The following is a 27,315-nucleotide window of genomic DNA, read 5'->3' as shown; positions in this document are numbered from 1 at the left end:
CAACTACTGTATGGAGAGACATTTGGACATTTTTACACAGAATTAGATTTCCTAAACAATAGTCTCTGACAATGAATGTGGTTAGCTGCATTTTGGGGTTGTATCTTTAATGTTTTGCATGAGCAGAATTGTAATTGGGCCTGAATTTTAGCATTCTGCAGTGAGTGTATCAGACACAGGATGCATAGGATTCAAAAGGAAGTGTACTAATCAGCATTTACCTGTATGATTGCCAATTGTGTGTGTGTGTGTGTGTGTGTGTGGTAATACCATGTAATAGAAAATTACATGGTATTACCGTGATTTAAATTTTGGTTCAAATTTGAAGGGTTTTAAAATAGTTTATGTATTTCACACAGAGCTGTCAACTTTTTTTTAAATTAAAGTGCAGACTGTCTTGATTTCATGTGAATATTTTTACATGGGTAGTGCAAATAGTCGCTTGACCTATTTATTTCCACTTTGCCACTCTTAAAATTATGTCTGTGTCAAAACTCCATAAAAGGAAGCAAGTTCAACTTGTAATAATAAACACGATCACATTATACATATCATGTTTAAATATCTATTATTGATTTATTAATTACATTAATCTGGCTCATACAAATCATGCTCACAGGACAAGTGAACATGTAACTAATTGGTCACACAAAAAAAAAGCACAGAGCCTCATTTTTAATAGTTAACTCATAAGTAATGTTACAATTATTGAAACAAAATGAAAAAGAAAAAAGTTAGAAATACTTTGTTTAATTGGGCTATTCAATGAATAAAATGCATGTCTTGACTTAGCTGGGAAACCCTTGATATTGTAAACACAATTATTAATTTTTAATAATAGAAATTACATTAAAATACTTATTTGTGTGGGGCAAATTCTTGGCAAGCCAATTCTTAAGGGATATTCTCATATCCTGATAGGCGTATGTGCTCAACGGACATATCCGTGATGGGTTACAATGCTCAACCTCTAAAAATAAAAAAAAATATATATATAAAACTTTTTGATGCAACGTGAGTGGGAATTTACACTTTTCACAATTAGTTAATTGCAGCAGCCGTAATTATAATATCAATTATTGTTTAGATGAATTGTGCAGCCCTGCAGTAAATCATTCCTCCCTCCCAAAAAAGACACAGCAGTACAAATCTATCACCTAAATTGTGTTTAATTATTATTAACACTTTTTTGCATACAACAGTGATTCTGTGAAGGAAAGATCATGCTGATCCAGAACATTATGGAATAGAATTTCCCAGCGAAGCAGAACACATGAGTGTTTTTGACAGACAGGTCAGAGCCTTGGCCGCATGAAAACAGAGTTCCAGTAACCAGTTCAAATGTTTCTTTGTGGTGATAAAAACCATATGGATGTCAGTTACACAGCTTAAATAAGCATTTGCGCAACTCGCAGGCCAGCTCTGCACACCCGGCTGAGTATGAAAATAATTAGTGCGTGAGCTGTAGCGCTTGTGGTGGCTAAGCTCACAGCTAACAACCCCCTGAAGAGCTTCTGTGTGAGACCCCTCAAGGCCTGTGTGTATGGAGAGTCTAGAGGGACAAACACAACAGTGGCTTTTCAATAATTATTTTCTCCCGCTGCCGCAATGTTTACTCTTAGGTGTAATGAAAGAAAAGAGGTTTGTAAATAAGCTAAATAAGTGACAACCACATGATAATTGTGTTTTATGGCTATATGTTTGTTTAAATGCATTAGCAAAATGGCAAATGCATTTGAGATTATGGACAGACAGGCAATAAATAAGCAGATCTTAAGTGTCTGTGAAAGGATAGGTTTCAATGGGTATTTCACACACACACACACACACACACACACACACACACACACACACACACACACACATATATATACTTATCAGCCACAACCAATGACATGTGAAGTGGATAACATTTATTATCTTATTACAATGGCACCTGTTAAGTGTTGGAATATATTAGCCAGTAAGTGAACAGTCAGTTCTTGAATTTCATGTGTTGGAAGCAGGAAAAATGGGCAAGCGTAAGGATCTGAGCAACTTTGACAAGGGACAAATTGTGATGTCTAGATGACTTGGTAAGAGCATCTCCAAAATGGCAGGTTTTGTGGGGTGTTCCTGGTGCACCGTGGTTAGAACCTACCAAAAGTGATCCAAGGAAGGACAACCGGTGAATGGGCAACAGGGTCACAGGCACCAAATGTTCACTGATGCGCTTGGGGAGTGAAGGCTTGCCAATCTTGTCCGATCCCACAGAAGAGCTACTGTAGCACAAATTGCAGAAAAACGTAATGCTGCCCATGACAGAAAGGTGTCAGAACACACAGTGCATCGCAGCTTACTGTGTGAGGGGCTGCGTAGCCGCAGACCGGTCAGAGTGCCCATGCTGACCTCTGTAATATGAGCCAGTTAGCGACATGAAGTGAGTCAGCGTCACTCAGTGTTTTCATTCAACAGCACTCCGTGATTGCTCACATTACTACTATACTACTAAAGCTAGGAAATACCTTTAAACGGCTTTAAACTAACAACTTCAGTATTAAGGCTCATCACAGCTAAGAGACACAACAGGCTGATTAATTACACAAACTCAAGGTGCTTACCTCTTTTTTTTATTTCCTTTTTCTCCCAATTTTGAATGCCCTGTTCCCACTACTTAGTAGGTCATCGTGGTGGTTACTCACCTCAATCTGGTGGCAGAGGACAAGTCTCAGTTGCATCTGCTTCTGAGAGAGTTAATCCATGCATCTTATCTCATGGCTCATTGTGCATGACACTGCAGAGACTCACAGCATGGGAGGATTATGCTACACTCTGCGATCCACGCACAGCTTACCATGTGCCCCATTGAGAGCGAGAACCCCTAATCTCGAACACGAGGAGGTTACCCCATGTGATGCTACCCTCCCAAGCAACCGGATGAATTTGGTTGCTTAGGAGACCTGGCTGGAGTTACTCAGCATGCCCTGGATTCCAACTCGTGACTCCAGGGGTGGTAGTCAGCGGCAATACTCGCTGAACTACCCAGGCCCTCAAGGCACTTACCTCTTACTGGATTTTCCACATTGGAGAGAAAATACTGTACTTGCGCACCAGCTACTGCGAAATAGGGAGGAATACCCCTGCTTGGACTTGAAGCTACATTAGCTTTTGTAGCTTGCTATCCTGCTTTGCTTATTCTTTTCGTTGATCGTTTTATCCTTTGCCGTTTTACTACGTGCTTCAGGTTTTTCAGTTTTTCTACTGTTTCATCCGTGTATTATACAGCGCGCACCCGTTTCTCAGTGAGAAAGAGACGCCAGTAGATACTGTTTCAGTTGTGGGTAGAACAGTGAGCAACACACATACTTTTATTCCAGCTCGAGAGCCCCCGCAGAAAGGCGATTGGGTGCTGTCTCGGCAGCATACTCGCTCAGCAAAGTGAGACAACTCTCCCGTTCCTGTTAGGGTTTCAAATTGATTCTCCCCACTCAGTGATGCACCCAGTGAAAATCATGTAGAGCTTTAATTGTTGGTGAGTTAAAAATTCACACAAATAATGTGACAAAATGTGACAGGACCAACTCATCACCATAATCATAAGCTAGATTTAATTCTGTCCTATGGAGTTGATGTTGTTACAATAGAAATTCTACCACAGAGCGATGACATCTCAAATCATTACCTTCTACGTCTCTAGTTTGCTGTGAACAACTAATGTCTCTCAATATTCACCATGCTATTGTTCAGGTAGAACCATTCTTTCAACCACTAAAGATAGCTTCACTAATAATCTTCAAATTATCTCACATACTCAGTAAGCCAAAAAGTCTAGAAGAACATGATTAAATAACAGAAAATATAAATATAGTCTTCTCTAGCACTCTTGATCATGTCGCCCTTTTTCGATTAAAGAAAACAGCCTCACACTGTGGTACAATGATCACACTCGTGCTCTCAAGAGAGCAGCTCGGAAAATGGAGCAGAAGTGGAAGAATACAAAATTAGAGGCATTTTGTGGTGCATGGAAGGATAGTGTCTGTAGTTACAGACAGGCACTAAAATCTGCCAGGTCAGCATATTTTAGCAAACTCAGAAAAATAACCACAACAATCCTAGGTGTTTATTCAATACTGTGACTAAATTGGTTAGGAATAAAGCATCAACTGAACCAGATATTCCATCGCAGCACCACAGAAATTACTTCTTGCATTCAAAATGCAATTCACAAAGCAATTACATGAATACACATCTAGTATGATGTTTGAAGGGATTTTGATAGTTTTTATGTATTTATTTATTTTCTGGAGCTTAAATAAAAAAATTAAAAAAGAAAGTAAAGTGGTGTAACCATCCTGAGACAGTGAAACAAATAAAAGTCTAATTAAAAGCTGAAGTTCTTCAATAAACAAATGTTGCAATCAAGGGTGGTGGGGCCTTTTTCATACTTGGCTCCTAAACTATTGAATCGTCTCCCTAACATGGTTCGGGATGCAGACACATTCATTCAGTCTAGACTAAAGACTCATCCATTTAGCCTGGCATACACCTAATTTATCCTTCAACTCACAATTAGGCTGCTTTATTTAGGTCTGACAGAACCAGAAAAATCCATCATGATATATAACTTTGATGCATAACTAATTATCTATAAAATTGAATGGCATCTATGCTAATATAATTCTGTTTTAATATAGATTAATATCCAGAAGTTACAAGAGCCTTCCAGATCAAGCTCCGTTCCTGCTTGGTGTCGGACTCCACTGCTATGTGTCACAGATGACAAACTACAGCCAGTGCTAACCAGACATCACTTCAGTTTTTTACTTCAGAGGATGAACTGATGTCAACTCCAACTGTAAGACATCGGATAAGTCATATGCCACTGCCTGAACCTTGGATTTAGGATGGACCCCACCGAACCTCACCGAAATGACCTGCAGGTTGAACTGTGATGCACCTCATCATTAATCTCTGTTCATCACCTTTGTCTATTGATGAACTACACTCTTGAAATGGATTACATAGACTAACATTTAATTGCCAAAATACTTTGTCAGTCAACTAAAAAAGGACAATTGCATCTATGTAAACTTCTGCAGTTAATCCAGGATGGACTTCAAAGACATTGGTCATTAATCTTAAAGTTCATAAAAACATTTTATTTTAAAACACAGGACCTTAACGCTTACTTAATTTACAAATGTAAAACCATGACTTGCACTGCACACAAATAGCTAATATTAGCATTAATTAGTGTTGTTTAGCCAGAGGGGAACTGGCCCCCACAGTGAGTCTGGTTTCTCCCAAGGTTATTTTTCTCCATTAACCAACATCTTGTTTAGTTTTGTGTTCCTTGCCACAGTCGTTTTCAGCTTGCTCACTGGGGTTCTAAATACATTTATTTATTTATTTATTTACACATTTTACAATCATATTTAATCAAGCTACACAAAGATCACTGTTAGACATTATAGATATAACAGTTTTTTGGTTAATGCATGATTTCCTGTAAAGCTGCTTTGAAAGAATGTGCGTGGTGAAAAGCACTATACAAATAAAAATTACTTGACTTGACTATTTTACCACTGAGAAAATAGGATGTTTTTGAGAGACTTGGCACATAATTTGTTGAACAAGCAACAGCAGATTCTGATCCGTGGCATAAGAAAGTAGTTCCATGCACAAATGAATTTTTTATGACCGTATTCAGTTTTTCCTAATTCTTTACATTTCCTCATTGAACTGTTGTAAATAAGCAATATCACACTCGCAATTGTGCTATATGGCCCTAAATCAGCACTGCTGTGATTCGGCCGCAAGCTAAGTGCCATAGATAATAACAGCAGTGCTGATATATGGCCATATCGCACTCTTGCTCGTGTGATATTGCTTAAATATATACACTCAAAGTTTTGAAACACTTCCTCATTCTTTATTTTATATATATATATTTATATATTTCACATTTCTGAATAATAATTATCAAAACTTATTATCAATATAAGTTAATAAAGTTATCAAAACTATGAAATAACATGGAACTATGGAAATTATGTTGTGACTAAGCAAAATCCAAAATAAATCAAAACTTTGTTATATTTTAGCATCTTCAAAGTAGTCACCCTTTGCCTAGCATCTGCAGACATGTACTCTTGACATTCTCTCAACCAACTTCTTGAGGTATCACCTCAAGGTATTGGGATGCTTTTTAAACAGTATTGAAGGAGTTCCCATCTATGTTGGGAACTTATTTGCTGCTTTTCTTTATTATTTGGTCCAAATCATAAATTTAAAAAGAAAAAAATATGTATTATTCAATTTTAGTATTAATTAAATAAATTAAAATTGTGGCAAATTATATTTTTGTCTACAAAACTAATTTCAAACATTTAAGCATACACCTTCATATCAAAAGCTTTTTAGATCGTGAGAAACATTTCAGTCAATTGTTTCAAAACGTTTTACTGGTAGTATATATATATATATATATATATATATATATATATATATATATATATACAGTACTGTGCAAAAGTATTAGGCACTTGTGAAAAATGTTGCATAGTGAAGATGACTTCAAATAATGACATAGTTTTCATTTATCACTTAATGTCATACAAAGTAAAAAAGCTAAATCAATATTTGGTGTGACCACCTTTGCCTTTAAAACAGCACCAATTCTCCTAGGTACACCTGGAAACAGTTTTTCTTGGTTGTTGGCAGATAGGATGTTCCAAGTTTCTTGGAGAATTTGCCACAGTTCTTCTATCTATTTAGGCTGTCTCAAGTGTGTCTGTCTCTTCATGTAATCCCAGATTGACTTAATATTCAGTGGGGGGCTTTGTGGGGACCATACCATCTGATGCAGAGCTCCCTGTTCTTCTATTCTAATCTTTTCTATTTGCAAATGTAATGTTTGGGAGACTAACATTTATATTTCCTATTGACACACTAAAGCTGAAGATATAAATAACCATCTTAAGACAGATGCTTTTACACAGTACTGTATATACTGTATATATATATATATATATATATATATATATATATATATATATATATATATATATATATATTGTGTAACATCCAAAATTGCCAACAATTAAGCTGTTTAATGTTTCATTTTAGAGTTAAGTAATTTATACACACATACAATCAGTCTTTCTCATCATTACTCATATACAAAATTCTAAAACTAATATAGTAAGACTGTCGATTTTATGTGTTAATTCAGTGTGAATAGTTGGTTAATTACAGGCATTGTCGTTGACTGATTTGAACTGTAATAAAAAAATACATAAATTTCTCCAAAAACGTTAATGTATCCTGACTGTGCACAGATTACATTATTATTTTTAAATAATATAATTAAATTTTAAGTACTTGAATAATATTACATATTCCAGATTACATGTAATCAGTTACCTTCCAACTTGATCTATCTATCTATCTATCTATCTATCTATCTATCTATCTATCTATCTATCTATCTATCTATCTATCTGCTCTCTGTCCCATTGTCTACTTACAGTAGATATATATAAATAGTATATATCAATATATTGTATAGGAGGATTTGTATAAGTAATGAAAATTGAGGATAAAGAAATTTTCTGAAAAATAGTACGAGATTGGCCTGCCTACCACCCCCCATTTCTGGAGAGGAAGTCAGCGGCAGCCATCTGCACCCCCGGTCTGTGGACCACCTTGAACTTAAAAGGCTGGAGGGCCAGATACCAACGGGTGATCCGGGCGTTAGTGTCTTTCATGCGGTGGAGCCACTGCAGTGGGGCATGATCCGAGCAGAGCGTGAAGGCCCGCCCCAGCAGGTCGTATCGGAGGGTGAGGACCGCCCACTTGATGGCCAGACACTCCATCTCTACGGTGCTGTACTTAGTCTCCCTCAAGGAGAGCTTCTGGCTAATGTACAGCACCGGGCGCTCCTCTCCCTCCACCACCTGCGAGAGTACGGCCCCCAGCCCTCTGTCTGAAGCGTCCGTCTGCAAAACAAAAGGGAGAGAGAAGTCAGGTGCATGCAAAAGCGGCCCCCCACAAAGTGCAGCTTTAATCTGTGTAAACGCCTGTTGGCACTGCTCCGACCATTGGACCGGATCTGGAGCCCCCTTTTTAAAGAGGTCAGTCAGTGGGCTGGTGACATCCGAATAATTAGGCACAAATCTTCTGTAATAGCCAGCCAGCCCGCCCCAGGAACTGCCTCACCCCCTTTTTGGTCTTGGGTCTAGGGCAAGTCGCAATCGCCGCAGTCTTGTCAATTTGGGGACGCACCTGGCCATGACCCAAGTGGAACCCCAGATACCGTACCTCCACACGCCCAACCGCGCACTTTTTTGGGTTTGCCGTGAGCCCCGCCCGCCGCAGCGATCTCAGGACGGCCCTCAGATGTTGCATGTGCCGCTGCCAATCATTGCTGTAAATGATGATATCGTCTAGATAGGCAGCTGCGTGAGCAGTATGCGGTCTGAGTATCCTATCCATGAGACGCTGAAACGTGGCTGGTGCCCCGAACAAACCTAAAGGAAGCGTCATGAATTGGTGTAATCCAAACGGCGTGGTGAAGGCCGTTTTTTCACGGGATATTGGTGTCAAGGGGATCTGCCAATAACCCTTCGTTAGATCCAAGGTCGAATAAAACCGAGCAGTACCTAACCGATCGAGCAGTTCATCAACACGGGGCATTGGGTACGCGTCAAATTTAGACACCGCGTTGACTTTTCTATAATCCACACAGAAACGTACAGACCCGTCGCTCTTGGGAACAAGGACGACCGGGCTGGACCAATTGCTGTGGGATTCTTCTATTACTCCCATCTCAAGCATCGCGTCCAATTCTTCCCCTTCCCTCATCATTCGGAGCAGCCGAGGACGGCCCCGGCTCCACCTCCCCCATCAAAGCATCTCTTTACTTTCATGCAGGACCCATCCGCACAAACTCCCTCCAATACATTTCTAAAATTCGGCCTCCTCCAGCGATGCCGGGCGGTGGCACTGGACCCACTCCGCCGTTCTTCTGGGCAAGTGCTGAACAAACTGCTCCAGTATTATTACTTCATTACATCAGACCAGATAATCTTGTTTCTCACAGTCTGAGAGTCCTTTATGTGTCCTGCAAATTCCAAGCAGGCTTTCATGCATCTTGCACTGATCGGTGGAGTGTTGCTGTAATTATTGTCCTTCTGCATGTTAGCAAACTTATCAAAAATGTGTTTTTGCTTTGTCATTATGGGGTATGGAGTGTAGATTGATGTGATTCTTTCTCTTTCTTTCTTTCTTTCTTTCTTTCTTTCTTTCTTTCTTTCTTTCTTTCTTTCTCTCTTTCTTTCTTTCTCCCTTTACTCAGCTATGTAACTATTTCAGTTGGTCATCTGTATGTGTATGCAATGAAGTTTAATTTAGTCAGATATGTTGCTGTAGTAGGTAGTGCAGCAGGGCAGATGTCCCGGCCCTGGGTGTTGATGCTAAATTTTGTCCACCAGATGGCGATGTCCCTTGCAGGGTGGAGTTTTTTAGCAGGTGTTCTGAATTACCTGAGATGAGAGCTGGAATGAGCAGCACATAAAAAGACCCCTCTACTCCAGTGTGGTTGCCTCCCCTCACCAACACCTTGATTTGTTTCTGTTGATTTTTCTGATTAATTGTTCTTTCTTTCTTTCTTTCTTTCTTGAATTTAATTTTTACTATTAAAAGGTCCCTCCTCCCAAGCTTCACGGATGACGTCGAGGACCCCGCGTGGGCGTCGCCCATACAGCAGCTCAAATGGGGAAAACCCTGTGGAGGCTTGCGGGACCTCTCGTACTGCGAATAACAGGGGGTCCAGCCACTTATCCCAATTCCTAGCGTCTCCGCACCTCCATCAGGCCGGCCCAGGCGCCTCGGCCGCACCCGTGCTAGCGGGCGCCCCCACCTGAGGAGGAGAGCAGCTGAAGGACGGGGAAGGGGTAGGCGGGTCCTCCCACGGCCGGGAGGTTGGTCTCAAGAATCCTCCACGCCTATGCGGGGCAGGAACGGGCCCTGGGGAGAGAGCAGAGCGAGAGGGAACAGGGGAGGGGGAAAAAACAGGGGAAGACACAGGGGAAGGGGAGAGAGAGAGAGAGCTCGTCTGCTCTCGGAATCGCCGCCATGTGGTCCTCCGCAAGACGAACGGCCTCCTCCAGCGACACCGGGCGGTGGCACTGGACCCACTCCGCCGTTGTCCTGGGCAAGTGCTGAACAAACTGCTCCAGTACCACCTGATCGACAAGTCCCTTGATGTCGCGGTCCCCCGCAAGTAGCCACCTCCGACAGGCATCACGGAGCCGCTGGGCGAACGCAAACGGGCGGTCGGACTTATTCAGTTTCATAGCCCGGAAGAGCTGGCGATTTTCTTCCGGGCTCCGACCAACCCGTTGCAGGATGGCTTTCCTCAGGTCTGCATAGGCCAGGAGGCTTGTTGCCGGCAGTTGTTGCGCCGTGAGTTGTGCTTCCCCGGACAAGAGAGGGACTAGGCGGGCTGCCCACTGGTCTTGTGGCCAACCCCAAATTTCCGCCATGCGTTCAAACAGGTCCAGGAACGCCTCTGGATCATCTGCCGGCCCCATCTTCTGTAACGCGGGCGGGGGCAGTGTGGCGCGGGTGTCCGGGGTCGCGGCTGCGGCTGCGGCTGGAGCGGCCTCCTGGCTGAGGAGGCTCCGGATGGCAAGCCGGTCCTCTGTTTGAGCCCGCATGATCTCGAAGAACCGACGATCCTGGTCCTGCCAGAGCTCAAGCAGGGCTTGCTGGTGGCTCTGATGGAGTGTAGCGAGGGACTGGAGGACTTCCGCCAGCTGGGAGGACTCTATGGGGCAACTCTTCTCCATAGCTTGAAAAATTCCTTCCTTTTTTCCTATTTTTCCCGGGTTTTGGCACCAATGTGGAACTTTCCAGTAAGAAAGACGGGAAACAGCGTCAAGGTTAGGCTTTCCTTTAATATGTATTAATAATTACATCACATGACATCACACATTTCTTTGCTCGTCGTGTCGGGTTCTCTCTCCCGGGGCTCTGTTGCTGCTGCTTTTTATGCCGCTCTCCTCATGCTACTGCAATTAAGACAGGTGTTAGACATAATTTAGCTCAGGTGTGAGCGCCCTTACCGCTTTTCTCTCCCGGACGGGCGCTTGACCACGCCCCCGCTGCCACAGAGATAAATAGCATGAGATCACTTTATATACATATATACAAACTATCAGACCCCTTAATTTTTTCACATTTCATGTTGCATTCTTATGCAAAAATGCTTTAAAATAGTTTTTTCTCACATCAATCTTCACTCCATACCCCATAATGACAAAGCAAAAAAATATTTTTTTTTTACTTTGCAAAATTAAATATCACATTTACACAAGACCCTTTGCAACTTTGGCATTGATTACAGCCTCAAGTATTTTTAGGTATTATGCGACAAGCTTTGCAAACCAGGATTTGGGGATTTTCTGCCATTCTTCTCTGCTGATCCAAGCTCTGTCAGGCTGGATGGGGAGCATTGGTGGACAGCCATTTTCAGATCTCTCCAGAGATGTTCGATTGGGTTCAAGTCTGGGCTCTGGCTGGGCCACTCAAAGACATTCACAGAGTTGTCCCTAAGCCACTCTTGCATTATCTTGGCTGTGTTCTTAGAGTCATTGTCCTGTTGGAAGGTGATACTTCGGCCCAGTCTGAGGTCCTCAGCATTCAGGACTATGTTTTCATTAAGCATATCCCTGTATTTTGCTGCATTCAGCTTTCCTTCAATCCTGACCTGTCCCCCAGTCTCTGCCACTGAAAAACACCCTGACAGCATGATGCTACCATCACCATGTTTCACCGTTGGGATGGTACAGTGCAGGTGATGAGCAGTGACTGGTTTCCTCCAGACATGATGCTTGGAATTGAGGCCAAACAGTTACATCTTCATTACATCAGACCAGATAATCTTGTTTCTCACAGTCTGAGAGTCCTTTATGTGCTTTTCTGCAAATTCCAAGCAGGCTTTCATGCATCTTGCACTGATAGCCCATAAAGACCAGATCGGTGGAGTGTTGCTGTGATGATTGTCCTTCTGCAAGTTAGCAAACTTATCAAAAATGTGTTTTTGCTTTGTCATTATGGGGTAAGGAGTGTAGATTGATGTGATTCTTTCTTTCTTTCTTTCTTTCTTTCTTTCTTTCTTTCTTTCTTTCTCCCTTTACTCAGCTCTGTAACTATTTCAGTTGGTCATCTGTATGTGTATGCAATGAAGTTTAATTTAGTCAGATATGTTGCTGTAGTAGGTAGCGCAGCAGGGCAGATGTCCCGGCCCTGGGTGTTGATGCTAAATTTTGTCCACCAGATGGCGTTGTCCCTTGCAGGGTGGAGTTTAATAGCAGGTGTTCTGAATTACCTGAGATGAGAGCTGGAATGAGCAGCACATAAAAAGACCCCTCTACTCCAGTGTGGTTGCCTCCCCTCACCAGCACCTTGATTTGTTTCTGTTGATTTTTCTGATTAATTGTTCTTTCTTTCTTTCTTTCTTTCTTTCTTTCTTTCTTTCTTTCTTTCTTTCTCCCCTTTTCTTTTTTTCTTATTGCATATATTGATTAGGTTATTTTGACTTTAAAGAAAAATAAATAATAGTTTTTGTTTATATTTTATCCATGTATGGCTTGAAATATTTGGGTTGGCCTGTTTACTATTTGGTAAGTCTATCTAAAAGTCTATGTAAATTGGGCCTATTCTGCTTGGATTTATTGATTGTTAAATTTGAAAATATGTTTCCTTTCGTTGGATGTTTTTTCCTCTGGTGCTGGAGACGGGAATGCCAAGGTCAGCCTGTGGTCAAGGTTCTGGTACCTTGACGAAGGTCAATCTTTTGATGCACATGATCAATTAAGGTGAGTGCAAGATTGGGCTACGTTTGCTGGAGAAAAGGTTAAGTGCGGTTTAGACCGGTTGTAAAACCGTGTGATAGGCAGTAGAGAGATTAACACTGTTTGTTATTTTAGTTGATTGTTTTTGGAGCATCGGACATGAGTAGACTGATTAGCAGTTGAGCTGAATGTGGGCATCCCGAAGACCAGGGTTAAGATTAGTTCATTGTCTATTAGTTTAGATGCGGCATATCCAGCATCATAGCACTGTCTGCACTGCTCCATTGGTCATGAGCAGTCAAGAGAATTTGGGTAGGTGGGGATCAATAATTGTTTGATTGGGCTCTATTTCAATTGATTCTAATTGGTAAGTAATTTGGGTGGCTCAGTAGTTGTGATATTTTTATTTGATTTATTTTTATTAGAAAAATGTATGGGTTGGATGAGTTTTTTGTTGCACCTATGGAGGAAAGACTTGATTTTGAGGTATCTTTAAAAGTAGTACATTAACCACTTTCTTATTGTTTTAAAGAATAGCTGGTTGAAAGGTTAATATTGACTTTAGATAAGCAGTCTGATGAGAAAGTGCTATGAAAGCCACCTCAACTGCACATACGGTTGCTGGCACTGAAAGCGGTGGGTTAACTTTTGAGCTGCAAAAGGAACTCATGAAAATTCTAATTAAGGAACGTGAATTTGATCGCCAATTAGAAAAGGTAAGAACTTGAGAAGGGGAGCATGAGCTAGAGTTTGAAAAGTTTAAATCTCAGCAAAGAATTGAAGAAACTAAATTGGCACAAAAAGCAGAACGTTTGAGATTGATTGCTGAGGGAAAAATGCCAAGTGGGGGGCGCTGATTCCTCAGGTGACCAGTCAAGTTAAAATGTTGTCTGATTATGGAATATCATGAGTATGATTAAATGGTTGTCCAAATTTAACGAAAAAGATCCAGATGTGTTTTTTTTCTTTTGTTTGAGAAAGTGGCTGATGATAGTGTATGGAATAATGCAGAGCACACTCCCTTATTGCAAAGGGTTTTTGAGGGTAAAGCACAAGAGGCATTTATTGCACTGTCAGTAGCAGATAGAAAGGTAAATAACACCATAAAAGATGCTGTTTTAAAAGCATATGAACTCATCCCTGAAGCTTACAGACTGCATTTTAGGGGTTGGAAAAAGGTGGAAAAACAAACTCCTGTTAAGGTGGCTAGAAAGCTTACTGGTCATTTTTTCGTCGGTATATGTCTGTTGGCGTAAATTATTTTTTACAGTCTTTGCAATCTGATAGTGCTGGAACAATTTAAAACATTGTCCCTGACCGAATTGCCACATTTGTTAACAAGCACAAAGTAAAAACAGCAGCCGAATCTGCAGTTCTCGCGGATGTGTTTGTATTTACTCGCAAAGGTAATAGTGACTAATCGCAGGGAATAACGCAAATATGAAGGTGGGGTAGGTCAACTTCTCAAAAGTTAAATCAGATTTGAAAAATAGATGCAACCTCTACTTGTAACTACTGTCTGGAAAAGAGGCGTTGGAAGAATTGACAGTGCTTAAATATAAGCGTAAGTCTGCTACCGCAAGACCGGTAGTTCTTATTTCCTGGCTTGTATGCAGTCACGTAAATACATCTTTTGGCATTTCTGGTGAAAAATCATCAGCTGTTGTGACTGCTGAGATCGCTGGGGTTAGTGTAATGCTGACCAATTAGTGTCAGATTGAGACTATGATCCTTTCGTCACTACTAGGTTTGTTTCCATGGTGAATTGTTAGAAAGTACTTGTTAGAATATTGTGTGATATGGGGTCGTCGGAATCCTTTAGATTGGAGTCTAAATTACCTTTTTCTTCTGAGTCGAATGCAGGGAGTAGTGTTTTGATCCAAGAGATAGGGCTACAAATATTTTCTGCACCCATTCATAAAATTCAATTAGAATCAGATCTTGTGCAGGGAGGAGTTAAAATGAACCTTCTTTACCTGTAGAAGGTGTAGACATTATTTTGGGAAATTATTTGGCCGGTGTTGCGTGTGGTGCCCAACCGCCTCCTGTTGTCCAAATGACCCCATTTCTCTCAACTAAAGCTGCGTACACACTGCCAGCGACTTTGTCGCTGCAGGTCACCAGTGGCTGGCGGTTAGGTCGCTAGTGGGCATTCCCACTAATGGTTGCCTAGTAACGTTTATAAATTACATTCACGGATGCCATTCCATTGCTGTTGACAGCGAATCAGTTTTCTTGCCGCTAAAAACAAACATTTTGGAGGGAAAATACTAAATATAATTGGAATCAGTATATAAAATGCTTTATATCAAAGATGAAGGAGAAACAAGGCGTGCTGTTTGCCATAGCGGCTGTTTATCTGCGGCGAAAATGCAAATGCAGGTCTGTGTGAGTCCACAAAACCATTCAATCTCGAGTCAGCATGGTGAGTACCACCTGCTTGTGCAGGAGCTGCGGCTGGATGAAGTCCAGTGGTGGCTCAGTGGTTAAGGGTCTGGGTTACTGACCGAAAGGTCAGGGGTTCAAGCCCCAGCACTGCCAAGATACCATTGTTGGACCCTTGAGCAAGGCCCCTTACCCTGTCTGCTCCAGGGGTGCTGTTTCATGACTGACCCTGCACTGACCCCAGCTTAGTTGGGATATGCAAAAACAACTGCATTTCATTGGCTCTGTACCTGTACTCTGCACAATGACAATAAAGTTGAATCTTAAGCTTAGTACTTCAGGCTTGACAGGACCCAGTTTGATGAGCTGCTGCAGAGGGTTGGTCCCCTGATCTTTCCAAGTCGCTGTGCTCTCATTGAAAATGAATGGGATGGTGTCGGGATGGTGTCGCTGTCTCGCGCGATGTCACTGGCAGTGTGTACGCAGCTTAAGCAAGAGTGTGCAAGATTTTCCAGATGTATTTGAATCATATGAACCATAACAACATATGATGCAAATTTAAATGAGTAAGAAAAATCTCTTGTTAAACCGGCGAGTGTGCCAGCTCTTCCTCCGTCAATCTCCCATAGTGATCTAATTTCGGGTAAGTAAAAAGATGCAGGTTTGGCAAATTTGTTTGCTGAAATTAGGCTCAACTAAGATCTAGAGTGTTGCTAGTGGCTATTTCATGCAAGATTGAGTGTTGGTTCATTAATGTTCTCCATGTAATGACAGTGCTGTGGGTGAACCCGTGTTTCAGATTGTTATGAAAGCATCTTTTCATTTTTTTCTTATATTATATATATTTTGATTGTTATTTTGTTATTGTTATAATATTGTTGGTATAAATCTATTCTATGTGTGGCCTCCCCTTCATGTTTTTCTGCCTTGAGCTGTGTGGTTTGTAACTGTTAAAGGTGAAGAAGAGTGAGTGTGCATATGGAAGAGTGTAACTGATGGGATGTGAAAGGGAGAGGATGACAGAGACTGATAACTAATGTGCTTCCTGTGTTCTCCCCTCTTTCTTGTCATCTCTACCTCTTTCACCTAGAGCATCTCTTCATTTATGGATATGCATGTGTGTGTCCAGTGATGCTGATGTATGTGAGATGATGTGTCTACTTGTGTGTGAAAGAGTTAAAAAAAAGAGTGAGAGAGTGATGATGATGAGCAGGAGGAAATGAGAGGTGACTGAGATGTTCACTTAGCAGTGAGAATGATATTAACAGCGGCAGACACATTTCTATGTGTATAAGCGGCACGTGTGCACGTCATGCTTACATATGTGCGTGTCTGTGCATATTATCCTTTTCATTCATAATGTATTTGATGATCATATTATTTGAGACAAAATTATCAGGGTGCAAGTCTAACTAGACTAATTCTTGTCTTTTACATAGGTGGATGAGGGAACCATCTGATTGTGGGAGTGAAAGCATGAATGTGAACTACATGACTGTGAACATAATGCAATTTTGGCACTGACCTAATTCCAAGATCACATACAATCATTATCCATCTTAGTCTTGAGAGAGAGAGAGAGAGAGAGAGAGAGAGAGAGAGAGAGAGAGAGAGAGAGAGAGAGAGAGAGAGAGAGAGAGAGAGAGAGAGAGAGAATTAAAAGTCACTTCAATTAGTTAATTTGTGTTTTTATAATTTTATTGATTAAAGAACACCACTAAAGAAACAAAGCAATATAGAAAAAATAAATCTCCCTATTACAACATTGTACAATTTATAATGTCATGTCACAGCAGGCTGCATATCTACTTATTGCATGAAATGAAACAAAAAAAAAAAAATCTGTCTGTTTTCTTGGCAAGGCATTAAGTGACCTCCCACTGATTCTCCAATGATGTTCAGTGGTGTAAAAATGCTCTGCTTTGAGAGAGCAGAGAGCTGTTTTGCAGGAGAGTGTGGAGCTCACTTTCCTTCTCACCTGCTTTTAAAAATAGAGACAAAGAGGTCACAAAGCTGAATTAATGATATGAAAATAGTGTCCACTTAATACTGGTTACCATGGAGCCGGCTGCTCTTGCATCGTGATCTCTCACTCTCTCTTCACTTTAGTTCCCTATCTGTCACTCACTTGACGTTGTGTCGATGTAGTGACGCTAGGGCTCGCCCTTGGGAGCTCCAAACACCTCAGATCTTTGAGAAAAGGCCAATGAGAATTTGCGAGTGGAATTTGCATGCCACTCCCCCGGACCTATGGGTATAAAAGGAGCTGGCTTGCTGTTGAATATGTGACACATTTCAGTGGCTTTCTCTCCTTCTCTAATAGAGCAAACACATTGATGTGAACAGCTTTTTAAAGACACGTCTTTTTAAAGATGATCTTACATCTCTGTAGTCTCTGGGTGTGGTTGTTATCTCTCCATCTCTGATGGCCACGATAGCTGCCTCACGTGTCTGGGCCCTAATCATGATTGTGGATGGTTCATGTTCTCATTGCGACCATGGCAATTTTGCGGTCACAGCTTTCTTTCTTCCGGGGGAAAGCCACTTCAGCTGTACCCCGTGCCAGACCTTCTACCTATGGGTACGAGGCTGGCCCGGTTGACGCTGGAGGCGATTTGAGGGCTCCAGTGGGTTCAGTTCCACCGGGTAATGCCTACGGACCACTCATTCCCCAGCACGCTCGTTCGTTCCGGTCCCGTTCTGGGATGAGACAGGCAGCTCACCTCAGTGTCAGCCTAATGTCTCTTTCGGAGCTCATGAGATGGATGAGATTTAGATTGCTGTATATGAGAGGATGGGCTAGTGCCTTCAGGTGTGCAGGCCCAGTCTGAGGCCAACGCGGAGCTGACCGTCATGCTTGCCCATGCCGCTGTGAGTGTCTGACTGGAGTGGAACCCTCCACCTGCCCTAGAGCACTCGCTTGACAACTGGTTCCTGGGTTCAGGGTCCCTTTCTTCCCGGAGGTGCACGACGAGCTGACGAGGTCGTGGGGGACACCTTCTTCTGTCCAAACCTGATCCCAGAGCTCAGTCGCTGACCCGCCCTACGCAGGGTACGTGGAGCAAGGTAAATTTTTCAAGGCGATGGGTTGCGGCCAATCTTAGACCTGTGGGCCTTGCACAGACTTCTGTTCAAGATGCTGATGCAGAGGCGCATTATGGAGTGAATCCAGCATCAAGATTTGTTCGCGGCGGTAGACATTAAGGACGCGTACTTTCAGACTCTGTGCAAGGTCACGGAGGATGAGAAACAAGTCACCTTCACTCTCCATGAGACAGCTCTGTGCCCTGAAGTGGCATGTGTTCACGAGTTGGTGTTCTTCCTGAGTTGAAGACACCCAGAGATGCACAGTCAGGTCAGTGCTTTCATTCCTGCAGGAGAAGTTGGAGGGACAGCTGTGCCCCTCAACCTTGAAGGTGTATGTAGCCGCTATATCAGCACATCACGATGCAGTAGACGGTACATATTTAGGGAAGAGCCCCTAGAGTCAGTCGAGTTGAAGGCTGTCTCGTTGAAGACTGCCCTCCTGACCATGCTCACTTCCATCGGGGGTTGGGGAACTGCAGTCGTTCTCTGACAGCGATACTTGCCTGGAGTACTTGCCTGGAGTTCGATCTGGAAGACTCTCATGTAATCCTGAGACCCGACACTGTCAATTAGGGCAGCAAAGAAGCCACTTCTCTCCAAGAAAAACATCAAGAACAGAATGAAATTCTGCAGGAAGTACAAGGGTTGGACAGTTGAAGACTAGTGCAAGTTTATTTTCTCTGATGAAGCCCCATTCCGACTGTTTGGGACATCTGGAAAATCTATAGTCCGGAGAAGAAAAGGTCAAAGCTACCATGGGTCCGGTGTCATGCCAACAGTGAAGCATCCTGTGTGGGGTTGCTTTTCATCCAAATGAGTGGGCTCTCTCACAATTCAGCACAAAAACACTGCCATGAATAAAGAATGGTATCAAAACTTCTCCCAACGATCCAGGAGCAATTTGGTGATGATCCGTGGATTGTCCAGCATGGTGGAGCACCGTGTCACAAGGCAAGAGTAATAATGAAGTGGCTTGGAGATCATTACATTGACATTTTGTCTTCATCCCATAGAGAACCTGTGGTCAATCCTCAAAAGGGGAGTGGACAAGCAGAAGCCCACAAATTGTGATAAACTCTGAGCACTAATAAGGCAAGAATGGATCACCATCAGTCAGGATTTGGCCCAGAACTGATATCCAGCATGCCAGAGTGAATTGCAGATGTTGTGAAGAACAAGGGTCGACACTGTAAATATTGACTCTTTGCATATATTGAATGTTTTTGCCAATAAAAGCCTTTAGAACTTATGAAATGCTTATAATTTGTTTTCCAATATACCATAGAAACATGTGAAAACAAATATCTACAAATACTGAAGCATGTCACTGCCAATACATTTGGCCATGGCTGTACATGGGGGTGTGTGTGTGTGTGTGTGTGGATAGATAGACAGACAGACAGACAGACAGACAGATCCACATATATTTACTTTTATTACATATATATTTGTACAATTTTTGGGGGGGAAGAAAACACAAATGTGAAATTTCTCAGCAGCACCACAGGGAATAAATACCTCACATTAACCCCTAAAATCATAAGCTTTGCTGTTTTTTTTTTTTTTTTTTTTTGTATTCATGAAAAATGACCTAATCAAAATGTAAAGCGCAGCTTGCTTTTACAAAGTGCTTTTCCCCTTTTCTCTGAAAAGCCTGGCATCTGCCCAAGAGAAAACTACACTTTTATGTCCAACATTAATTTGCTTAGATCAAACCATTTTGCAGACACTTTGCATGACACTTGGCTGAGAAACACAGCGCTAAAATACAGCTGAACACAGGCCACAATGAGCCCAGAAAAACCAGCAGACTTCATTTCATTTAGTCATTACATACACAGTGTGTGCATAGTTTATGTTATTACCATTGAACTCATGGTTTTGAATTGTTTGAAGAGTATGTGCACACACAGAAATCATGCACCATGTCTTGTATCTATTGCATAATTAATAGATTAATTTAATTAGTCACCTTCCTGTGCACACACAAGCACACACAGAGACACAGACAACTCCATACTAGATCTGCTGTGACAATTTATTTCATTTACCACATAGTTGCTAACTTGTTTGCTCAAACATTTGACCTTTGACATGTGAACTCGCTTCTCAGAATTATTGGGTTCCCTCTGTCCTGCACCTGCCTCGGCTCTTACACAAACTGATCCCTGTTTGGAGAGAAAAATAATGGGTCTGTGCTGGCTAGGGAAGAGTGTTTTTGGTCATTAATGATCGGTTAAAAGAAGTATCACTACCTATATCCAGTCTCTCCAAATCAGATCCAAACCCCTTACATATTTGTAATTTGAAGTGCTTTGTTATGCAAGAATAGATCTTAAATCACTGGTAATACAGGGGAAAATAGTTACCACAAATGTACTGTGTGTGTGTGTGTGTGTGTGTGTGTTTGTGTTTATCACTTTGTGGGGACCAAATGTCCCCATAAGGATAGTAAAACCCGAAATGTTTGACCTTGTGGGGACATTTTGTCAATCCCCATGATGAAAACAGCTTATAAATCATACTAAATTATGTTTTTTGAAAATTTACAAATTCAGATTTTCTGTGAGGTTTAGGTTTAGGGATAGGGTTAGGGTATAGAATATATAGTTTGTACATATAAAAACCATTATGTCTATGGAAAGTTCTCATAAAACATGGAAACACAATGTGTGTGTGTGTGTGTGTGTGTGTGTGTGTGTGTGTGTATGTATATATATATATATATATATATATATATATATATATATTATTCAGAACATGTTTGATTTTAATTAAATACAAAATGCTAAAATCACATCATGCTTTTTTCACCTTTAAATATTTAATCAAGCTCATCTCGTATATGTTTTGGCCTATGTATTTTAAACATGTCCTGGATAACATTTAGAAGGATGTAAGGAGAATATGTGGAAGTGCTGATTTACACTGGCAGGAAGCATACAGTAGCAAGTTCTCAAGTGTCACTTCTAGCGTCTGGGTTTTAGCCACAGGAATGCTAATCATTGGGCTGTATAGACGAGCCTCTGGGTGAATCTCTCTATAAACCAAGTCACCCAGGGGTCAACATGATGACATCTGATAATGTGTGTTTGTATATGTGTGTGTGTGTGTGTGTGTGTGTGTGTGTGTGTGTGCGTGTGCGTGAACTGATATGAGTATTTGAATTTGTCCTCTGTTCAGATTTCAATTAAAATACAATGTGTCATGTTGGTTCAAATGTGATATGATTATTGGTTATATTGAAGGGGATTCTTGTCTCTGTGTCATTACCTCTGACAAAAAAAAGCTGCTTGAAAGAAGAGAGGAGAAAAGTGGTGTTTGTCCACATAACCTCATGTATACAACTCCTTTCTATGACACTGACAAGTTAAAGGTGTTGCTCTCTCTTGTTTCCTTCTATCCCTATAAAATTAGCAAGCAGTTTCTAAGCAGTGTTGAGTGTAACCTGAGTTAGTGTAATCTAATTACTTTTTACTCAAAAAGTAGCATAACACTTCTTCTAAATTCTTCTAATCAGAATACGGTTACTGATACTGAATATACATTAATATGCAGTATTTACTTTTAAGTACAATACTTGGGTTACACACTTTTTAAAAAGAATAGAATTGATGCAGAATACTTTAATTACGTTACATACATTTGTATGTTTCTCTGAGAGTTGATGGGTGTGAACTCCCTAACGAGTCATTGTACATCAAAGCCTTAATTTTTCTTTAAAAGAGATGTTGTTTATAATTATATTTAATTCATAAACTGCTTGAATGGGAAACAATATTTTAAATATAAGTTGTTAGAATAATTAATAATGATTAATAATCAAATTTTAAGTTTTAATACCTACAACCAAAATGCACGTTAGTGTCTTTTATACAAAAATGCTCAATGCATTTAACAATGTTCAACACCAGATCAACACCCTTGCCAGTGCCCAAATTCATGTTCAAATTGAACTGTTTCACGACATAGGGAGCTAACTTATCAGTAAATCAATCTGATCACAATTTTAGACAAGTATTTTTTTACTGGATTACTTTTTAGTAATTTCCAGACACTGTTCCAAGTATATTTATTCTTTTCCTTTTCTCTCTCTCTGTCATTAACTTCATCTCTTCAAATGTGTGTTTAGAGGTGAGGCTTCTGCTTAGGAGGGCTGAAAAATAGATGGAGCAGAGAATGTCAGCATAAGATAAACACCAGCATAGTGAAGAGGCTCTCACATGCATGACAAGACACCAGAAAGAGAGAGGAAAAGAGGATGAAAAGTTGATCTTTTAGACCAGTTGTTGCTCTGATGTGAATAAATGTTTTCCCCCCAGCACTGCTTGCCATTTCGGCATCGTTTTCCACAACTCTTTACTTGTTTAGAAACCCTTATTATTTTGTTCCATAATGTATCATTCAAGAGTATTTAATAATATCAAGGGTGTGGTCTTTTGAGAGGTGGGTGGTGGAAGTTTGTGTGCATAAAATGAAGGACGTTTGACAGAGAGAGGTTGTATTAGCGCTACATCACACCTAATTAATAAAGCAGGGCTGCACAAATAAAAACAAAATTGATTAATGGATTAATGTCATTGCTGGCATGCATCCGTAGCATTAACGGCTGTATGGGGTAAACACAAACATGCTCTGAAGCACTCTATCTCTCTATATCACTTGATGCATTAGATTCTTTAGTATTAATAGAAGAAACGGAAAAAATCCACAATAAAAAAGGATGTTAGAATGTCACAGGCAGAGGGGGAAAAACGGCGAACCAGAATATGAAAAGACAGCAGCTATATTTAAACACCAGTATAACGACAGCAAGTTATAAAAAGTTATGAAAGCACATTTCGGATTATCCCAGCTCAGACACAATCAGAGGCTCACTCTAATTCCTGAATCATGACACTCATTCCGATCTATATAGATTGTGCTCTCTAGTAATATCAATCTCATGGGAGCAAAATACTGAGTAAACCCAGTCAGGAAGCCAGAATGAGTGAAGCTCCATCTGCTATATAAAAACACACATATGCCTTGATTGGAGCTGGTAGGTTTTACAAAAAATGCATGATGCTTGGATTGTTTTCTGCACTATTCTAATGAGTTCATGTTTTTAATGACTCTCTGCATGCTACATCATTCTGGAATGGAGTAAATATTATCTTAACTTATAATAAATCATATTTTTTCCAGGTCATCTAAATCTCAGACATGCCCGAGTCTTATATAACAACAGTCCTGTTTGATGGTCAGTGCTGCTGACCATGTAGGTCTGCATTTTAGAGCCTGCTTGCATCATTAATACTGTTAAAACAGGGCCAAGGCAATTAGTTATTCCGTTAGGAGCTGTGAGCTGGGGCGGCCGTGTTTGCCTGGTTTTCATTGGGGTAAACATTTGTTCCAGTTGTAGATGTTGTGCAGCAGGAACATGAATCAGGGACGAAAGGCGGAAAGAGCTCTGACAGCTGCAGCTCATTACCACCACCATTACTGCTATAGGGGGCTGCTGGGTGAAATTCCTCCTTCCAGGGAAAACGTTCCTGTTTACCATACAGCACTGTGGATCAGGTCCCGCACACAGAGATGCAAGGCAATCACATACAGGCTTACACACACATTCAGATGAATGAAAACGTGCCATTTTGCACACAGAGACATGCTTTAATACACACTCCCATGAGTACTCATGTCTGTGGTCACACTCAAACACACACACACACAGACATGTATACATAAACACACTCACTTCCTATCTCTCTCCTCTCCCATACACATCATGTGCACTCTCACACACTAACAATCACTCTTTCTTGTGAGCTGATACTGTGAGTAGTACCTCCACCCACATCTTTCCTCCAGCCCCCTCCCACCACCACCTCCTTTCTAGCTGCACTGTGTCCCTCATACACTCACATGTTCCTTCAATCACGACTGACTCATGCCTGCTTTACGTCATTCCATCCAATCAGAGTACGTTCCACAGACCCATTAAACTGAAAGTTGTTTTCTTTTACTTGGTCATTCTTTCACCACTACATCAAAGACAAAACATTCACTCATAATCAACCTCTTCACCCACATCTGCTGCTTTATTGTATACTCACTCAGTCACCCATCATATACCTTCAGCACAAACACACACTGCAAATCTTTATCTAATCAGCCTCAAACACTGTCTATTTCATGATCAAACAAGAAATTCATTAAACTACATGAATTCAATGCTAGCTCTGACATAAAACCAGGAAAGTATATGTAACTTATTCAGACTCAAGAGTAGCATCAAATTTCATTTTTGATGGGAATGAAAACGAGGCTGTGAGGGATAGACTTACAGTCTCCTCAATGGGTTGTACTATTGTTTAAATTGGTTTTAAACGTTCAGCTGACGAAACATGAATACAAACTTTCAAAAAAGGCTTCTAGTAGATAAACATTTTGAGAGTTTTGATGTGATCTAGTAGCTTTATATAGTTGTATAAAGTGAATGCAATGAAGAGATATTAAGTCTGTCCTTTAGCCTAATTCTCATTCCTGTTAAGACATTAATATGGGGCTACTTTTAATAGTTTTAAAGAACTATAGCACTGGGGGCACCTGAGTAGCTCAGCGAGTATTGATGCTATAGTAATTCAGAGCGTGCTGAGTGACTCCAGCCAGGTCTCCTAAGCAACCAAATTGGCCCGGTTGCTAGGGAGGTTAGAGTCACATGGGATAAGCTCCTCATGGTCACTGTGGTTCTCGCTCTCAGTGGGGCGCGTGGTGAGATGTGCGTGGATGCCGTGGAAAATAGTGTGGGCCTCCACACGCTACGTCTCTGCAGTAATGCGCTCAACAAGCCACATGATAAGATGCGCGGATTGACGTCTAAGACATGGAGGCAACTGCGATTCGTCCCCAGCCACCCGGATTGAGGCGAGTCACTACGCCACCATGAGGACTTAATGCGCATTGGAAATTGGGCATTCCAAATTGGGGAGGAAAAAAAAGAACTATAGAACTAAAGTAATGTGAATTTGACTTATTTATTTTTTCACATAGAGAACAGGGGACTCTCTTCAACCACCACCAGTGTGCAGCATCCACCTGGATGATTTTGCCATAGTGAGACAGTACGCTCATCACATGCCAGCTGTTGGTGGAGAGGAGTGAGATTCAGCCAGTTGAAGGATGGGGATTATTAGGAGGCCATGATTGATAAGGACCAATGGGGGGAATTTGGCAACAACACAAGGGTTACACCCCTACTCTTTTTGAGATGAGACATAAATTTGAAGCTTATAATTTTATAAAATAAATTTTCTTCTAAAACGTTTGTATTTTTTTTGCTGAAGTGTGGTTTAAATTGTAATTTTTGTGGGATTACAGTGTTTCATTGTCATCGCAATGAAGATGTATGTCTGGATATAACTTTACACATAAAGATTAGTGATTTTATCACATTAAAATTATGTTAACGCATATAATGTTTACGTCTTGTGGCAGTACTTTTGAAACAGTCAGTATTTTAACATTTAGCATTGGCACCTCTTCTATTCCATTGTGCCTCCCTATAACCAATATCATTGCTTATTTTAAATACAAGAAGAAACAAGTCAAAATGATTTTTAGGTAATCATATTATGCTACTTATGCTGTCGATTAAGCTGGAACCTGGAATTTTCTTTAAAAACAAAAAACGCATTATGGAAAGACTTTGTGGCAGATAATTAATATCAAACCCATGAACCTAAAGTTCCCAAACTAATCTGCACCTGATTCTGTATTGTGGCTCTGAAGACCAAGCCAGTGGTTACAACTAAACAGGGTAATGTTTAAAGTGCTCTATTTTTTTCCTTGAAAGTATAAATCAAAGGAGATGAAAAAGTGACCTGTGTTTTGACTGCCCCCACTTTCTTTGGCCTATGCCAATTTTCATCTCAACCTGCTTTAACTTTGTAGATCAGACTTTAATTTTGATGCGGGTCTGTGAGACAGTGATGAATTGGATATATCAAGCAGAGCTTAAATTACCCTCTCCCTGGTGGCAGTAGATGGGAAAGAGGTACAAGAGCAGGGAGGGGGGCACTCCGTGACCTAGTAACAGGCAGAGAAAGAGGGCTGGTCAGCACTTGCCCTCTCAACCCTGCAAGCTAGCACACCCAGTGAGAGAAGGGGGTCAGAGAGACAGAGAAAGAGAGAGAGAGGAGGGGTGGAACAACCTCTAACACTTAAAGGTACCTCTATTGAGAAAGAACATACCACACATATCACCGGTAAGAGGCAGAGGAAATATTGTGCCTCTCTGAAGAGGCCGGCAGTCCTTTTCTTCCTCAGAGAGCACTTGAACTCCCAGGGCTAAACAACAACTGTGAGCTATGCCAAACTATATGCATGGACCAGTTCTGTACTCGAGGTAATTACCTACATGTGATTAGACAGTGGCAGTTGTGACTCATCTTGTGCCATAGGTGCTATCAGGCGGAAAATCTCCTCTAGCTCTAATTACAACATGTTATATATATAGCTGGCCATAATTTAGTAGTACCCATTGTTTTCAGAGAGTAAGGATATGAAGGTAAACCCTCTGCCCTAGTCTAATTGCAAAGAAATAAATTGGGCACTCTGTTAACTGATCTTTTGTTGCATGAGTCTCGCATGATCACGGCATGGCACTGCTGGTTCTCCTGGTTTTATGGGTGAGTGGGGCGTGGTCAATGTTATTAACCTTAATTCATAAGAGATGTAACCTGAAACAAGGAGCCCCTGCCATGTGTTTGGGTGAGAGTGATGCTTTGTGCTCCCATTATTCCAACTATGTTGTATTGGATTGGATATAGCCTTGTGTTTAATATTAGAGCAAGTAAACCTAACTTTTGAACTGACTGATGACTGATGTTCAACACTTATGTATCGATCACATCCAACTGCGCCAGGCTGCGCTTCATACAAACGTGCTCTTGTCGGCATGATAAGAGTATAAATAATCGCCGAATGACTTTTTCTCCATGAGGTTGGCCGAACTAGTGGG

General features: G+C 41.1%; 1 protein-coding gene across 2 annotated transcripts in view; it reads left to right on the top strand.

Annotated features, from left to right (window-relative positions):
- Positions 1 to 13,467: 13,467 nt before the first annotated feature.
- Positions 13,468 to 27,315, top strand: part of LOC127648300 (teashirt homolog 3-like) — a 76,882-nt gene continuing 63,034 nt past the window's right edge. The window contains exon 1 of one of the 2 annotated variants that reach the window (XM_052132962.1): positions 13,468 to 13,555. The gene's annotated coding sequence lies outside the window, so the exon portion shown is untranslated. The remainder of the gene's footprint in view (positions 13,556 to 27,315) is intronic. The other variant, XM_052132954.1, reaches the window with a different exon arrangement.

This window comes from Xyrauchen texanus, chromosome 1, assembly GCF_025860055.1.
Source record: "Xyrauchen texanus isolate HMW12.3.18 chromosome 1, RBS_HiC_50CHRs, whole genome shotgun sequence".
NCBI classification, from domain to species: Eukaryota; Metazoa; Chordata; class Actinopteri; order Cypriniformes; family Catostomidae; genus Xyrauchen; species Xyrauchen texanus.
This window is presented reverse-complemented; position numbering and strand designations above follow the sequence as displayed.